Here is a 15,345-nt window from a genome sequence, read left to right as displayed (position 1 = left end):
GTAAAAAGCCCCAGAACCAAGCAGGGAGCTTGCACGTCTGTCGAGGCGGTCCGAGGGAGGAAAGGAGCCCCAAAGCGTGCTGCTTCCCTGGTGAGGGGAGGGGGCAGCGGCCCGCCATTACTGACCGCTTCTCCTCAGTCGGCGACCGCAGCCAGCCGGGAGGAGGAGGAGCGAAGGGAGGAGGCAGCGCTGGCAGCCGGGCGGGGAGGGGGCACTCGGCGCCGGGGAGGAGGAGGAGGACTAAGATGGCCACCAGCCGCCACGGGGAGCGGCCCCGCTCCCTCTGCCCCGCCTCGCGCGGCCCCCTCGGCCCGGCCCGGCCTTGATGGGGCCGGAACGACCCCAGCGCCCGGACGCTGCAGCGGCGCCTCCCGCCGGAGCCCGCCAGGGCCGCAGCGGGGGACCCGCCCTCTCGGCTCGGCCCGCAGCGCCCGGCCGCGGCCACCCCCTCGCGTAACCCACCTCCCCCGCCGAGCCGTTGCCGCGGAAAGAGGAGAGGGGACGAAACGAGACAGGAGACCGCCGGCTGCCCCCTTCCTTCCCCGGCCTGGCGGGTCGGGCCGGACATAACAGCACCGACGAAGACCCCCGTCGCCTCCCGGTGAGTGCCTTGGCGGCCCTGCCCGCCGCTCCCCGGGCCCCGGCGCTTTGTTGCACCGCCTCCGGGCCTGGCCGCACCGTGGGGAGACCCGCCGCCGCCCCGCGGGCCCGGCGCGGTGGGCTGCGGCGCCCGTTGCTGCTGGGGTGCCGGTGCCGCTCGGTGCGGCCCGGCCACAGGCCTCGGCGGCCGCGCCGCTCCCTGGGGACGCCGTGCGGCCCACCGCCGGGCTGGAGGAGCGGGCGGCGGCGCATGTGCCTGGGGTGGTGGATCATTGTCACTGCGCCCGCAACACCCCCCGGCTTTTTAATGTTTTATTTCAGTGGGCGCTCTGCAGCCGCGGCCCCCGGGACAGGGCTGCCTGCGGGGCGGGAGGCTCGGCCCCTCTGGTCTGAGGGGGGCGGGCAGCGGCTGTGCCGGGGCCTAGGCCTGGTGTGGCCGCGGCGGGGGGGGGGGGGGGGGCCGGGGGGCCCGAGGGGAGTCCGGGGTGGGGGTGGCGGAGCCCTGCGGGCTCTGCGGTAGCGCTGGGCCGCTCCGGCGGCCTTTGTTGTGGCCGGGGAGGGCGGATTTCCGAGGGAGCCCGGGCCCCGGCGGGGGGGGGGCGCGGGCCGCCACCCCGGGCCAGCGCGGGGAGTGAGCCCGGCTCGCAGGCGGGGAGGCGGGTCGCTCTTTTCACCTAATTTTATTTTTATTTTTTATGTAGTTAGTTGTTTTGGTGGCAGTCGTGGAGCTGTCGCCCCCGTGGTGTAGCAGGGACATTCAAGTTAAAGTACCCGTCGGGTTTCTCGCTGGTGCGTCCCCGGGGATGGGGAGACTGTGGCTCCCGAGGGTTCCGGAGCGTGGCGTGTGGGGGTTTGCTGAGGTGCCTGCTGCTTGTCTTCAACGTGTTTTTTGCCCTGCAGTTCTGGGAGGTGCTCTGTGTAGGTGAAGAGGTTTGCATAGTGGCCAGTCAGTAGTGCTGGGTGCTGAGACCCTGTTGATGTTCGTGTTAAAATATTAGGACTGTAATTTCTAGCTGTGCTTACATATGGCTGCATAGAGAGAGATTTACGGAACAAATAGTGCAGAGAGCTAAAACATATGTGTTTTGACCTGTAGTTTAACGAATAATCTAACTGGAATTTTTTTGGCTAATTAGAGTTAGCTCCTGAGATTTCAGTGTAGACCTGCAAGTCCTGGCCTTATTTTAATGATTGAATTTTGGATACTTGGCACTGTAGGTTTGTGACAAAGTCTGTGCAAGTCCAGTATTGGACCATGAAATTTTACTATGGAAAACAAACAGTAGATTTCCTGTTAAGAAAGTAAATTTTGCATATTGTAGCAAAAAGAAGTGACCAGCTAAGTCATAAACTGCACTGGAGTTGTGTTGCTACTTGGTGCCTGTGCATGCCCTTGTGCCCAGGTATGGCGGTAGAGCCATATGATGTTCCTGAGCTCACAAACTCCCATGGATCCAGGCTGGTTCTGCAGAGAGACAGCTTGATTGCATCCTTGGCACACTTTGGTGACAAGCTAGTGGTATCTTGAAGTAGGCTATGTGAACAAACTTCAGTTGGTGTGAACTGGTGTTTCTGTAGTATTTCGCTTGTCCTATGCAGTGTTACGGTAGACTCTCAGCCGCCGCAGATCTGAAACTTAATACAGTTGACGACATAGCAGTAAGTTAAGCCAACCAAATCCTTCTCTATGCTTTTAGGTTGTAGGCAGGCATGTTTATGAAGCAGAATGCATTGTGGGTGTCCTAGCTTCAGTGCTGGAAACGTTGATTTGTGTTAATATGGGGTTGTCTCTTTGCTCCGTGATTCTGGTCAACAAGTGCTGGTAATCTAACTTTGGCTGCATATTTGGACTACGAGTAGGTGTCTCCACTATGTGGTGTGGGTCTGTTGAGCTCAATTGGAGCCAGCTCCGCAATACTTAACAAAGTTTATAGCAACATGTTTCAGGTAGAAGAATGCCTCAAATGCCACTGGTGGTCGACTAGAGATCAGTGAATGGCATTCTTCCATTTGGTATGTGTTTGCTAGGAACTGGACACGTTTGTTTGATTTTTGAATTTGCCGAGCAGTTTTAGGCTGTTAGACTTGGAATAAAAATATAGTATGCTTTGGGTTGTATGGTTACAATGATATTGCAGCTCTTCGCCAGCTGCTTATCTATTTGATTGAAATTGAAGCAAGTTAAGCACAATGATGTTGTGACTTTTAATATCTTCAGCACCCATTTAAAAATGTGTTACAACACTTCTGTATGAAGGTTTAAGTAAGCGTTAGTATGTCCAGTCAATTATTTCTTTATTTTCAGTTCAGTGCATCAAGATCAGCTACTTGATAGTATTGTGTGTACTGTACTATGGAAAAGAAACTCACTTCTTTCTTTCAAAACAGCAACAGAAGGATGCTAAGTAACAAAATTATTACAGTTCTTAATAATAAGAAATAACAAATTTAGTTCAGAAGGCTGCGTTATCTTGTTGCATCTTTCTACATGAATTGGCTTAAAAGGTGTGGTAACAGCCAGCTTGGTAGGTGTGAAAGCCTTGGTGTTTAGCTCTGGTTTACTGGAGCTAAACTACCACAAGAAGTATACTAGGCGAGCAGGCATTCAGGATGTACTGATGTGTGTTGCTGTTAGAGGAATTCAGCAATGCGTTTCATGTCTGCCAGTCTAACTATTTCATAGTTTTCTGCAAGTGTTCCGTTGGATTTTTAAGCATATGGTAAACTTATGAGATGTTCCATGTGCAGAGTATATGGTGAGTGTGGGCAGATGTTCTGCTTACCCTTTGAAATGCTCAGGACTGTCATGAGATTGTTTGGAAAATTTGGTATTGGCGCATGATGTTTCACTTCCCAAATGTTGATGTTAACTGTTTTGTGGTGTTGGGTGGTGGGGATTTACTTGGGTTTTTGAAGATGTGCTAAGCTGAAGAATGTAAAGAAAAGCCAGTAGTTCCCTTTCTGATGGTTAAGTTGCTAAAGGACAAATCTGCTGATGTTGATCAGCAGTTTCGCTCATGTTTGTAAGTGATTTTAAGTTCCTATTGCAAAATAATGGAAATACCGTTTCGTCAGTGGCCTTTGACTTGCAGGACTGCCTGCTGTAAGGAAGTCTTGTATCATTTGTCCAAAATAAACAGATTTTTGAGCGGGTGGATATGGTATGCTGTGGGAAACCATACATCTTAGTCATAATTTACCCCTTGTACTTACTTTTCTGATAATTAGAACTGTGGAACTCTATTCTTATGATATGTTACTGGAATTAAACTTGCATTTCGAAATGGAAAATGGAATCTTTTGTTGGTCCATAGTACTATTCTTGGGTATGTGCATAGGGGGAAAACAAATGATTTCTTAATGGCTTTGATACGTAAGCTTTGAACTTCGATGGTTTGCTCCTTGTTTTTTTTTGTTGTTGAAGGTGTTGCGAATTGCAGTCGTATGGTGTTTAGAGTGCCCAACTTGTGACAAATACTTGTACTACTGGTTTCTTTGAGTTGTTGGCAATGCTGATTGTTTTTGAAAGTACTTGTTACTTACGTGTCCTGAGGGACCTGCAACTTGAGTTATAACTGTAAGCCTTCACGCAGCCTTCAGTGATGAAGGGACTGAGGCGCGCTGCTGTAAGATTGGCACGTCTTCTGGAACAGCTCGCTTCTTTGTTATTTGGTTTACAGTTTTTATCTTGTAATAAACAGTTTCACTCCTGTATACCTCCTGTTATCTTCTGCTGGAGACTACGTCCTGCTGCTGGGCTGTTCACATCTTGTCCAGGCTGGGTAGGAGAAGACAGGACATAATTATAAGGCCCCTATGCACATTTGTTTTAACCAGCTGTTGAACAGACAGTATAGAAAGTGTTGCTGTATCCTGTATTCCTGTTTGCACACTCACTGTCAAAGCTTCTGATGTTACATATGAAATTCAGCTAATGGCTTGTAACATTTGAGCTAAAGTCATTGGGGCAGAAGCCAGAGCAGCATCTTGGCTCAGGTGATAGCGCTGCAAACTTTACAAGACTGAGTATGTGTTATTGGTGATCTGGCCTTCAGAGCATCGGTTTGGCAAGCAGCCCATGTTTCACGGTGCAATGTTGCAATCTTTTGCTTGTTGGTCCTGTCCCTGCTCTTCTGTGAGATTACAGGTAAGTGTGCACAGCACTGTCCTTTTTTTTGAAAGATAATGCAGTATCTACAGACTCTTCACGGTTTTTGTCACCCTTTGGTTGATGGGGGTGATTATTTAAGCAAATTTAGATGGTCTATAGCACAGTTGTCACATGTCTTGCTCGATCTTTGTGCTAACTAATACTGTATCAGAGCTTAACAGGTCAAGGAGCAATAGGAAATACTGTATAAAACTGCTGTGTTAGCATTGGGCAGCATTTTCTGACTCAAGGTGGCATTTGCCTGTTCCTCTCCACATTTGTTGAGAAAAGCTGTGAGTGTGGAAGTAGAACGGTCTGTATTGGGGTTCGGGGAAAAAAAATTGTTTGACATTTCTTTGGAATTAGATTATTCCAGTGAGAGCTACATGATATCTTTTGGGATCTTGCCCTTTGGAGGGAAAAGGGTCTTGATTGCTTTGCTGGTTTTGGTGTTTCATCGATCTCCTGTGATGGATTTCTGCATGTCTTAAGCATGTGACTTCTAATGCTTCTATCATGTCGCAGCACAGGAACAGATTTACAGAACTTACTGTAGCACATATAAAAAAAGTATCTTTAAAATTTCAAAAGTGATAGAGCTGTTATGCTAGGAGAGTGTGAATTGTGTGGAAGAAATGAACAGTAAGGCATGTTGAATGGTACGAAGGCACATAGATTCATATTTTTGGGTAAACATTAAGACATGCAGGAGAAAGGTAAGACGGATGCATCTGAATTACAACAATCAGATATGTATTAAAAGAATGTTTAATTCTTATACCTTCACAAGTATTATTTCCCTGTTGTGCATTTTACTACAATACTACAAGGAAAAAGCTTTGAGCAGGTTGGCTAACTTACTGTACAGACAATGTTAAATTTGAAAACACATGGAAGAAGTGGTTTTTCCAGATGGCTTATTTCATCCCTTTCTCTCTTGCTCTAGAGAAGTTGCATATTACACTGAAAGTATGTAAGAGTTAAACTTGTACTTTTTCATGTTGGGTGGGTATTCATCAGTTACATGCCTATTTTAAGCTTCTTATTCCAAGACACTTAGAGAAGTTAGATCTTCTGTAGTTGGCTTTTGCCTAATTTTTTCCAGCAACGTTTTCTACTCACTTCCTAGTAGCTGAAAGAAGTTACTCCTTCTCTTGAATCATCTGTTTCCTTTCTAATGGCCATGCTGGTTTTGGATGTACTTTTGAGGCTTTACAGTGAAAGGTTTCAGAGTAAGGTGGGAGTTACCAAAATCTTATTCCCCCATGTTTCTTCGATGTTTTTTAGGGTCCTTAATTTCTGGAACAGTATGACTTCAGTGAGTGTGTGAATCCGGAGCTCTTGAGAGAAATGTTCATTTGTCTTTCTATTTCATTACTGATTTTGTCAGAGGTATCACCATGCGTTGGGTATTAGAGGGTAGCTCTACCTGGATTGTCTTGCTCTTACTTTTCTCAGTATCATTATTTCTGGTGGAGTGTGGGTACAAGTGAACCATGTTTTATGTTCTTACGTTACCAGATGATTTATAATTTTTAAATGAAGACATGGTAAAAATCTCAGTATTCAAAGGAGGGTGGTTTGATTTGTGTAAACTAGTAGCTGATGGGATGTTGCTTCAGAAAGTGGACTGTAGTTAAATGCCATGGTGATAAGCAGTGTTGCTTGCTGCCCCTGGCTCTTTCTGAGAACCAAAATCTTAACTCATGGATAAGCTGTAATAGGAAGAGGGGGTTTGTGCACCAGGGGCTTCCTAAATTTTGTGTTTGGTTACTTGGCACTGTAAGTATATGCTTTTTGGTAAAATTTTGGGATTGGGTAATAGAAAGAGAAATTGCAGGGCTAGGAGAATGCTTAGGGTGTCCAGAAGGTATGCAGTTAAAAAAAAAAAAAGTGCACACAATGCATGTGCTTTTTCATGAAAAATATGACAAAATATCGACTTGGTAACAAAACTTATAGAACAGTTTTCAATTTCAGGTTCTTGGATGATGGACAGTCCCAAAATGGAGAAAGACTGTTCAGAATGCATTAGGGAGCGTAAAGATCGTTTAGAAGGTTAATCAGGTAGAAGTGCACTTGGCATAATCAGCCTCAGCTTTTGTCTGAGGTTTATTAGACTGGTGTGGAGTATGGTGTATTGGCCTTTGAGTTGTTCATAGCAGGTGGACTGTACTAGTGGAAGTGTTTGGTTGGGTTTTTTTGTTGTTTGTTGGTTTTCTTTGACTGGGTGATACGGAGGTTTCACTGGCAATACTAGTTTAAATGGTTTCTGCACCCAAACTGTGGAGAGTGGGGGGCGAGTATTGTATGGAATTACTGTAGCAAGCTCAGAAGTGATCCATAATTGCTGAAAAAAAGGAGCAAAGCACTTGTCTGAGGACAGCCGAGGGAGTAATGGGAACCAAGAGCTGGGAATTCCCAGCTCCTTGGGGTTTAATACTGTAAGCCCACGTATATCTCAAAGTTATCTTATTGTAGAACTAGGGCCTTACTGTTCTGACAGTGAAAGAAACTTACAGGACTTTGGGTTTTCCTGTGCCTGTTTGTTTTAATGCCAGAAGCTTTTGCATCCCCGTTGAATGGGAGAGGCTGGGCTTTAGTGCCCTGACTTTGGAGCAGGAGAGAAGTGCTGTCACTGCAGGCTGATAACAGGACCGCTGTCTACTGGTTTTGCAGTAAGCTTCACCACCTCCATAGAATTCAGAGTGTTATTGGTGATCTTAGGACTTGTCTTTGCAGTTACATTCTTGCTAAGACTTACTTAGTTCTGATGTGGATTTATGGAGGTCCTTCAGTCTTCACGTGTGAGCCAGGGACAAGAACAAGGCCTTGCTTTGTATTTGCATGAGCGCATAGAGTACAGAACATATCGCATGGTAGAATGACGGACAAAGCAGATAACAAGTGCGTTTCGTAGTGGTAAAAGTTGAGCCTTTTCATGTTCTCAAGGTTGCCAACCTTGAAATGTCATGGTCCTCAGTTGTGAGACTGATGGAAGTTAAGGCTTTTAAAGCATTGAAAGCACAAAATAAATGGGTTTCCTTTTTGATTTTTGAGCTTTGAACATGTAGTTGTCAAATTTTTCCCACAACTGTGAGGGCTACAACATTTTTTGAATCTTCACATGGTGAAATGCTTGGAGTAGGGATGCCACGAATATGACGACATTGAGAAGGATATGGTCAGAGCTGGCAATACTCATCATCACTGGTTTCCTGTCTGATAAAGTGACTGAAGAGGTGTGGAGTTAATTTTATTTGGGAGTTTCTTTACATTTGCAGAAGAAAGGATGCACAGGCAGAAGTAAACGTTCTTGATAAGCAGTCATGTGGAGTAGGCATAGAAACTGTTGTGGTATTGCATAACAAATTAAATGCTAATACTTCAGTTGGTAGCAGTTGAACAGTGAGCCACAATAGAAATGTAAAAACAAAGTCTCTGTGGATATGATCTAAGAGGATGCTAATTTGCTTGTTAATTAGGTTTGCAAAGTTTCTTCTTCACAGTTTTGAGCGGTGAGGATAAGCTAGTGAAGAATATATAATTTAGTTTTTGAGTGGGTCATGAAGTAACCAGGGAGCATCTCTTCAAGCTTTTCATTATTAGTGTAAAGATACAGTAGCAGCACTCCTTACTTTGACTGTAGTGACTTCAGGAGATGGAAATATTTTGCTTTAAGTTTCTTCCCAGGAACATAACCATGTTTCTAGCAGTGTTGAATCAGGAGAAAAAAACCAAAAGGCGGTTTGAAATCCCTTTCAGTTTCACTGGTGGTGTCCCTGTACTTAGGGAGACAGGAATCTGGATATGCAGTATTGGTAGCTGGGTGATTTTTTTTTTTCCCCCCCCTAGTTACTTGTACAGTTTCTTGGTGTGAATTGGAATAGCCTACTGATCAGTTAAACCACCTAAAGCTGTTATCTAATTTTATTTCAGTAAAGCACATATGTGTGTATATATATATATATGTGCTTCAAATACACACAGTGATCTGAATGTTTGTTTGTTTTTTTTTTAAATAAATGGAAGCAGATGAGGTGTGCATATTGCAAATAATGTACTTGGAAAAATGTCTCGCCATAAAATGTCTTTAAATTGTGATCTTTCTACATGAAAGGAGATCGGTATAGTTGATGCTTTTCTGAAGTAGCTCAGATTGAGTAGAGAATATACCAAGGTGAGGGTTTAGCTTCCCCTGGCACAGACAGAATAAATTTGAAAGATGAAAACTCTCCTCCTCTTTCCTGCCCATGCTTTTTTCCATTGTGCTTTGAGGAGTGAAGTTAAACTTGCAGCCTGAGTAAGGGTGAACATTTCAAATGAAAATGTAATAGCACAACACATGACAATAAGCTTATCTAAACAATTTTTAAAAAAACAGAGGTACCATCATTAGTAGGTGTTCGTGTTGTGTGGAATTCAGTTCAGGCCTGTCTTGTTGCATTAAGCTGAGGGTTGTGGTGGTGGAGATCCTTAGAAGACCTGCTTGTTGTCTGCCTGCTGTAGTACTCCTCTCAATGCTGCCTTTGAGTAGGAAAGTGGAGCAATTCCCATGTCTCAAACACTGCAGGGTCACAGTCAATTGAAGTACATTTCTTGATTTTGGTTCATTTCCCAGTAGCTCCACATTAAGTTACCAGAGAAGTTAACCAGCCTGTGAATCCGTATGATGGAGGGCCAAATGGTCTGTCTCCAGAAACCAATAGCCTCTTGCACTCTTCCTCATTTATAAGAGGATGAAGGTTACTTCTAGGAACTTTCTTGAAATATGGTGTCTTTATAACTATTTCTGTGAATAGTTGTACGAAGTTGCACAGGTTTTAGATGTGGTTTGAGACTTTTCAGGAGGGGTGGGGAATGAAGAGGGAGGGATAGGTGAATGTTGGGTTGCTTTGCTTTCACAGCCTGCCTATACAAGCTTACCCTTAAAGGCATGCTTAAAGAGGCATGGTGAATTTTTTGCCACTTCCAAAAATACATTTAAAAATGATGTTATGTTTTGAATGTTGTCCAAAATGCCCAACAAAACCAGATGCTTTTAGCAGTCCTATTCTGTCATGTATTCCAAAATTCGTTTCTCTGATGCTCTGATAAGGGCTCTCCAGTGTCTATGGGCATGAGGACCATGTTGAAGGGTTTATTCTGGTGTTAATGATGGAGCAAGATACGAGTTCAGCAGATGCACCACTGCTGTCTTTGAATACGGATCTTTATTATGTCTTGGAAAGAAGGACTTAAAATTTAAGGTCACCTAGGATGCTTTGAACGCATCAGAGAAATTTTGGCTGGAAGGAACATTTAGTCCTGCTTGAAGCAGGACATTCGCTGGGGTGTTTTAGTTGGGAGCATGGGATTTTGAGGCCTGACTTTTTTACAGGAAGAGATAAGAGATGGTGGGTGTGGAGTGAGCTTTTGATGTGCTTTAAGCAGCAAATGAAGGCACATGAATCTTTCAGGTGCACTGTGAAGCACTGTGGCAGTTAGACAGAAGGTGATTTTTTTTTTTTTTTTCTTTTTTTGATGTGATACTGAAGATAGTAAGATCATTTGTTATGTGAGGGGATGTGAAAGTATTTTACTGTAACTGTTTTTCACCATTGGACTTATAACTGGTCTGTTCCTTAGACTTCTACTGTGTTTGTGCTTGGAGTGTTGGGGAGCCGTGACTGGTGTCAGCGGTTGTGAGGTCCTGGCAGTGGCTGAAGTAAACCTCCTTGGAAAGTTTGCACAGCATGTGGAAGGCCATTACGGCTGCTGAGGAGAAAGCTGCTGAGGGAGAAAGCGGGCTGCTTTTGTGAATGTAAACAAATTAATTATAAACAATTAAGTGTCCTTTGACCCTTGTACTTTGCTGAGGGTGTGTGTTCAAGGAAACAAGCCTGTAGTTAGTCAGGGGGAGGGGAGCGCGATCTCTGTCAGTAAGACCCCGACTTGACTGGCAGTTTAGTATTAACTTGGAACACAGAAAGAACATTGGTCAGAAGTCATACATTCTTGTTAAAGAATTAAATAATGTTTGGAAAAAGGTCACTGAATAACCCAGTTTTTAGGACTGCATTGCTTGGGATTAATGGGTGGTCTTTAAAGAAAAAAAAAAATTCGTGGTAGGTGCAGAGTGTTGCATTTTCTTGTTAATGTGTGAAAACTCTCCTTAAGTAGTTTTCAGTGTAACTGTTTCAGGAAGATAGCTCGGTCTACTGGAATGGAAAATGGAAGCCTGATGAAGACACCATTTGTCTGTTATTTTCTCATTAATACAAGTATTGCTACCATTCCTATAGATTGGGCAAGAGCTATTTGTCTGCAGATATCTTGAAGAATTTTGCAGGATTATTTTGCCAAGAATACTTGACCTTTTTCTGTTTCACTTGTTGTTAATGACTACTTACATGGCCATGGCCAGTTTGCCAGTTAACAAGTAAAATCTACCAATAAAAAGTAAAACCAGCAAAATAGATTCCCTTCCCTCCTCCCTCAGTTTCTTTGGTAACAACAGTTAAGTATTTTTGTAGGAAAAGAACAGAAAAACAGTCAGGCAAACAAGACGTGAGATTTTTTTTTCAACCGGCTCATTGTGAGTATTGGGGTAAAAAAATAATTTTTCTGTTGCCCTCCAGCTCTTTCATGAAGTACTTTTAGAATAATGCTAAGGCTGAACTGTATCGAGAGAGAACAATAACACTTGGTTGCTTGGAATTATGCGTTTCTAGGCTTTGCATGTTAGGGCAATAATATAGGATGGTGTGGAGCACGGGCCTTGTGGTTCATAGTGTGTTGAGCAGCCAGGAGTCTGATGCCGGCCAGCCCCAGAAGATTCACAGGCTGGAGGAAGGACAGTTTTTGTGGCTGATAGGTGAAATCACTTGTCTATAGGGGAAGCTTCTGCCTAAATGACTGATCTCCTCAACACATGGGGATTTATAGTTGTGTTTCTAAAACACTGTTTGTTGGAAGTATGACAGTGTTCATTATGTCCAGTGGAGGGATAGTGCTTTTCCTTAATTATAGCAAACTTGGTAAAAGCAGTAGTGAGTTTCATTACTTGAGTTTCTTCTAATTTATCGTTGCCGCTTTCTGCTTCCCTGTTTTCAGTCTCTTTCCTTTCTATTTATGAACTTGGAATAAATATGTGCTTATACATACTGCGTTAATGTCATTCCTTTTTTTTCCTCTTACAGAAAGTAAGTGGTGTTCTCACCCTCTCTTTCTTTTTTCATTGCTATGCTTAAGTATTTTCATGTTAGTAAGTAAGCTGCTCACTCTTCTTTATACCATTTGCAATGAGTGTTCCTGAGATGGGATTCGTGAGACCTAACAGAGTATTTTGAACAGGGCTGGGAGGAAGATGGCAAAACCTCATCGTGAGCTGAAGGCTTGTACTAAAAATACAGTACTGTCTCAAAATTTATACCTCTGAATAGGTTATTCTTATTTTCTGCTGTTTGTTATGCAAGGTCTTGTTGATTGATCTTGAAGAATAGCTATCCCAGTTTAAACAATTTTTTTCAATAAATAGGCATGGAAAAGGAGGAGGCAAGAAAGAGAAAGGGGCTGAGAACATGAATGTTTCAGAGCAGAATCTGAAAAATGTGTGTACTAGAGCAGTATAATTACAGTGCCTGACAGCTTTTCACTCTCTATGGTGAGAAAGAGACCTTAGTTAAAAACAACTGTCTTTTGAAGAATCTTGTACTTCAGTGATGATCTTTGGAAGATTTCAATGGTTTTTACAGTAAGAAATTACAATCCTTCCACATAAGCAGTGACACGTCACTGCATTGGTTGCAACATCTTCTAGTTGAATGGAAGTGTCTCTTTTAGAAAGATGTCCTGTGTAATGAATCGCTCGGAGTTAGGGGGAAATCTTACATGGTTACTAATATGTTCTCCTGGCCAGTTACCACTATTGTAAGAGTTCTTTATTTCCAGACTGAAAGTGAGTTTGCTTACCTTCCAGTGCATGTTGTAATACCATTATCTGCTAGGTCAAGGAGCCCTGTGCTGTGTAAATACATTCTGCGTACAGAGAAGATGACCCAGTCTCCTTTTAACTTTCCCTTGACCTTCAGTAATAAATTTAGATTTCAGTGATAAATTAAATATATTTAAGTGACTGGTTGTCATTATTTGTATTCTGGTTGCCCTCTTGAGCTTAAAAGTTCCTTTAAGAAAAGCGCCATTTAGGTGTCTCAGGGTAGTCTGTCAGCATTCTGATGCATGGACTAATATTTATTGTCTACTCTGAAACCCTCTTCTCCTTCCCCACCCATCTCACCTAACTGGGGAGTGCCTCCTGCTGCATCCAAGGGTTACGTAACTCATGTTGCCACAGGGTTTTTGGTTGTCATTTTGGAATTTGTGCTTTACGTACTCTGATCTCTTCTTCCCATTCTGGCTTCTAGTGTGTAACCATGCATTTGACTGTACTAAAATGGATGATGTTAGAAGGTGCCTTTTGTACAAAGTGGTCCAAATAATGGTGTCAGTCAGCAGTTATCGCGTATACCCTGTCTGTGTTCATCCTGGTGCATGAATTATTGGCTTCTGTTAATATATTGGTTATATTAGCTGGTGTACCTTTAAAGTGATTAAAGTGAAGTTGCTGAGCTGAAGGTATTGGTTTAATAATGCTGAGCAGCACATGCCAGCTTTGGTAGTGAATGAGTATATTCGTGTGAGGAGACCATGTTTATCTCAAAATGATCAATTTAATAATGTGGGTGAGATCGCAAATACAAATGTCTTTGAGAAAGATGTCTGGAAAATCTGAACTACCATAACTTGTCTAAACAACATCATCGTAGTTGCTTGCACTTCAGTCTCAAAATGGTGGAAATTTCATTACTCCACGCGGTAGGCAAGGGCTTGGAGGGAGTTACTTTTTGTTTGCTTCTTTTGTGGGGTTTTGTTGTTGTTTTGGTGTGTGTTTTTTTTGTGGTGGTGTGTTTTGTGGTGTTCCCCCCTCCCAATAGTTTTAGCATGTCAGATTGTTTCAGAATAGGAGGTCCCCTCAGTAGTAAAACAGTTTGTTTCTTTTTGGCTTCCACTATTCTGGTTGTGTTGTCAACTGGGCAGGGAGATGGTGACAAAGCAGTGCCATTTGTGCCACAGTAGTTCTTGGAAGACCATTTCTCTTCTGAGCTTTCTAGAGAAAACTGTCCTAGTGGATCTGCAAGCCTAAGAAAGCTGTGTTGCAGTCATTGTGCAATACTCTTTCTCATCCTCTTTCAGTTTAGGAAATAGCAGGAGTCAGTCTCACTTGGACATGGACAGAACTTTTGTCCCTGCTCTTTATTTGGAGGAAAAATTTGGAGATTTGAAGAGGGAATATTTGTTTTCCACCTCTGACGCTATTTGCTCTTCAGCCACCCTGAATTTTTATTCCTACTTTCTGTTTTATTCTGTCTGTCCTTCCTTCTCACGGGTTAGTGATGCCATGCCCTCTTGTTACCAGTCCCTTTTTGGCTACCTCTTGCTGGATGGTAGAGTAATTGTTCTTCCTTTGGGTATCACCGCTGGTTGATAGAGGAGGGGGTGCTGTTTGAATGTACACTCTACATTATGAACATCATTAGAAGTTTTTAAGCTGTTTCCAAGCAGTGTGCTGACAAGCCTGGACAGGCAGACGGAAGGAATGTGTCAGCTTGCCACTACTGAGAGAACCCAGGTTAGTGACCCATCTGTGTTTCACAGTTAGCGTTTCTCTTGCAGTGCCTGTTCCTGTAAGTCTGGTGGTATATTTGCTACTGTTGCTCCTGGGAGTGCTTTAAATCAAACAAATGCATTATTTTGCTTTCCTTTTTTGTGTTGTGTTTTTTTTAATATTCTGCTCTTGCAAAAGCTCTGCTTGTGAGAGTGGCCAAGGGAGAGAGGGAGTGTGTGTGCGTGCTGGTTTGCCAGAGCATTCATTTATCCTTTCTTGCTGGTTTTAGGTTTTTGGGGAGGTCTGCTTTTGTGTATCATAATCTAAATTGTATGTCCTTCTTACAGAAAGAAAATTCTTTTGTCAAAACTGTTTTATGGACTTTCTACAGGTCCATTGCTGATTGAGTCTGTTGAGCTTCAGTTTTAAAACAAATGCTTTGGATTTATGCCAAAATATTGCTTGGAAAAAGATTGCTACAGAGAATTCCTTCAGTGTCCTCCTGGAAATGCTTCAGAGCAGAGGGGAAACCAGAGATAGCAGCATGGGGCTGGTACACTCAGACCCTTCTCAAAACCTGTGCCCTCCTCTCCCTCCCCCTCTCCCTTTTTTTAAAAATATGGAGATATTGTTAATTATCACTATAAATCAAGGGGAGAATAAACTGAAGACTAAATAGATTTTTTTTTTTATTTTATTTTGCTTCTGATAATTTTGGTTCATCTAAATCCAGGATATCATTGACATTCCAAATATTATTGCTTTTTTTTAGACTTAAATCTTTTGCTGTCATTTTTTTTTCAGCGTATACATGCACAAGTAATTTGGGATCAGCATAATTGTTTCTAATTCAGAGAATCTGGACTGAGTCCCTTTTATCCATAGGATTGGTAATCAGTTTGATACAAGATACATAAATCCTAATTTTGTTTCTTTGCGTTGATTTCTT

At 43.1% G+C, this 15,345-nt stretch overlaps 1 protein-coding gene across 5 annotated transcripts in view; it reads left to right on the top strand.

The window, feature by feature from the left end:
* Positions 1-353: 353 nt before the first annotated feature.
* The window catches only part of WDFY3 (WD repeat and FYVE domain containing 3), a 211,650-nt gene continuing 196,658 nt past the window's right edge, over positions 354-15,345 (top strand). For 4 of the 5 annotated variants that reach the window (XM_075421128.1, XM_075421126.1, XM_075421127.1 and 1 more), the window contains exon 1: positions 513-601. The gene's annotated coding sequence lies outside the window, so the exon portion shown is untranslated. Of the gene's footprint in view, positions 602-15,345 lie in introns of all 5 variants that reach the window. The other variant, XM_075421129.1, reaches the window with a different exon arrangement.

Source organism: Opisthocomus hoazin, chromosome 5 (assembly GCF_030867145.1).
Source record: "Opisthocomus hoazin isolate bOpiHoa1 chromosome 5, bOpiHoa1.hap1, whole genome shotgun sequence".
Lineage (NCBI taxonomy): Eukaryota > Metazoa > Chordata > Aves > Opisthocomiformes > Opisthocomidae > Opisthocomus > Opisthocomus hoazin.
The sequence above is the reverse complement of the archived record's forward strand: the minus strand, read 5'-3'. Positions and strand labels throughout refer to the sequence as shown.